The 2795-nt window shown below is 40.1% G+C and overlaps 1 pseudogene; it reads left to right on the top strand.

Annotated features, from left to right (window-relative positions):
• The first annotated feature begins 769 nt into the window (after positions 1 to 769).
• LOC112019328 (stemmadenine O-acetyltransferase-like) lies at positions 770 to 2140 on the top strand (annotated as a pseudogene).
• The last annotated feature ends 655 nt before the right edge of the window (positions 2141 to 2795 follow it).

Below are 2795 nucleotides of genomic sequence, written 5' to 3'. Positions count from 1 at the left end.
TGGTGAGTAAGGCCTTTCTCACTGCACGAGCCCAAGCTGCATAATTTTCTCCACCTATCAATAGCTGTGTAACAAGAACCAAGCTTGGATTTTCTGCGTGATGCAAGAACAGAGGATTATCCATTGGAGATTCTTGTGAAGAAGAAGATGGATTTACAGGTGTGGAAGCATCTGTAGAACCATTTACATTCGTAGCAGAAGCCATGAATAATGAATCGAAGAAAGAAATGTTCAAGAATCAAAGAATTTTTTTTCAAGAACAGAGGTAAGGAAATGTTCAAGCTTGGATTTTCTCGAGAAAATTGAGAAATAGAAAGCAAAAAATTGAAGAAAATGCAAAACCCTACAGGAATTTGGGAATTTGCTCTGATACCATATCAAAGATCAAGAGATTGAAAAACTATATTTCTCATTTAACTGAATCAAGATTACAGAGACTACATATATATAACGGTTTGTACAGGTGTGAACACAAATAAAACTAACTAACAAACTTTCACACGTGTAGCTACAGGACTAACTAACTTCATCACGTGTTAACACTTGAGTAAACATCTAAGATATTAAACTACAGGTCGTATCAATGTTAAGCTCTACTTGTGTTGATCTGTCGTTTCATGCTCTGTTGTTGAGTCACCAGCTTTGTTAGCAACACTGCTCTTGGTAGCTTCAGGTTCAATTCTCTCCAAACTGTGATACACCTCACATATAAATCAAGTAGAAGCTCTTGCAGTTTCCTCCAACTTCAAAGAAAGCCAAAACAATGAAAATGGAGGTAGGAATTGTTTCCAAGGAGCAAGTCAAACCATCTTCCCCAACACCCTCTCACCTCAGAACATTCAAGCTTTCCCTTTTAGATCAGCTTATTCCTGCTCCCTATGCTCCAATCATCCTCTTCTTTCCCATAAATGACTGCTCAAACCTTAGCAACAATCCCAACAGGTTAGAATTGCTAAAGAAATCTTTGTCAGAGACCTTAACTCTATATTATCCACTAGCTGGAAAGATCAAAGACGATCTCTGCATCAATTGCAACGATGAAGGGGCTTATTTTGTGGACGCCCAAGTTAATGTTTGTCTATCTGAATTTCTTAGCCAACCTGACCTTTTATTACTACATAAGTTCCTTCCTTGTGAACTCATTTTGAAAGAATCAGATGTTGGAACTTACGTGACGAATATTCAAGTAAGTGTCTTCAAGTGTGGTGGCATAGCCATTGGTGTGTGCATTTCACACAAGATCCTTGATGGTGTAGCACTAAGCAGCTTTCTTAAGGCATGGGCTACAATAGTTAGAGGATCTTATGAAACATTATCCATATATCACAATTTTGATGCAACTAATCTCTTCCCCACAAATGATTTATGGCTTAGAGATTCATCAATGGTTATGTGGGGTTCATTGTTTAAAAAGGGAAAGAGTGTGACAAGAAGATTTGTGTTTCATGCCTCAGCAATAGCCACTCTTAAGGTGCAGGGCAACCAACTCGTGTGCAACACCCTACGCGTGTAGAGGTGGTTTCAGCTTTCATATGGAAGCTTGCCACGGCTGTCTCTAGAGAAAACAATGGTTTCCAAAAGCCTTCCGTATTGACCCATTTAGTGACTCTGCGAAGAAGATTAGCACCGCCTTTGCCGGAGTATTCTACTGGAAATCTCCTTTGAATATCGGCTGCTCAGTGCATGGGCAATGATGAGTTAGTATTGCAAGGCTTGGTGGGTGAGATAAGGGGTGCAATATAACAAAATTAATGGTGATTTTGTTAAAAAACTGAGAGGTGAAAAGAGGAATTCTGTAATGTATGAGTCTCTCAAAGAAATAGGAGGGCTAGGGTCCATTGAGGAAGCAGACTACTTTGGGTTTAGCAGTTGGTATAATTTTGGATTCTATGAAGCTGATTTTGGGTGGGGAAAGCCTATATGGGTCAGCAGCATTGGTTCAAGTGGTTCGGTGTTCATGAATCTAGTAATTTTGGCTGACACAAGGTTGGGTGATGGGATAGAAGCTTGGGTAACCTTAGATGAGCAAGACATGGCTAGATTAGAATTCAATCCAGAGCTTCTCACATTTGCTTCCTTGGATCCCAGTCCTCTGTCTAGACAGGTGGTTTCTACTTGTCACCAAAAGCCTCTTGATTAAATGGTATTGTCGAATTCTCCTACAAAGGAGAACCTAGGTTGGAATCTGAAAAGCATCGACGCGGCTCCGGAGGAGCCGCACCCGCGTCGGACTCGGCGAGACGCAGCGAAGCAGGAGGGACGCCGCAGACCCCGCGTCCGTGCCGCGTCGGCGCGCGTCCTGCCACGTAGAGCACCGGACTCGCGCCGACGCGCGCTAATTCGCGCCGAACCGGATCGTCTTCTTCCTCCTTTTTCTTTCGCGAGCCCAGCGTTTCTCACTTGTTCTTCTGTTTCTTTTTTTCTTTATCAGTTTTGTTTTGTTTTTTTTTTTTTTTTTTGAAAGGAATGGTTAAATGCGTTTGGTCAATGGTGCTTTATTTTGTTTGTTGTGCCTCACTGCCTCTCACGTGAGCCACATTTTCCCTCTTCTTCTTTTTTTTTTTTTTTTTTTTTGAGCCATTGAACTGGTACATGATTCACTGAGCCACTAATAAGCTTTTGGTTAGTGAGGTTTTATTTTGTACAGTATATTATTATTATTATTATTTTATATAAGTTCTCTATTATTATTATATAAAAAAAATGCTTAGCAATATATAAAATATATAAATAAAAATATTTTTAATAATTTTTTAATCGTCGAGTCCTGTCGCACCTGCACCCACCTTTTTAAA

Source organism: Quercus suber, unplaced genomic scaffold, assembly GCF_002906115.3.
Source record: "Quercus suber isolate HL8 unplaced genomic scaffold, Cork oak 2.0 scaffold_293, whole genome shotgun sequence".
NCBI classification, from domain to species: domain Eukaryota; kingdom Viridiplantae; phylum Streptophyta; class Magnoliopsida; order Fagales; family Fagaceae; genus Quercus; species Quercus suber.
This window is presented reverse-complemented; position numbering and strand designations above follow the sequence as displayed.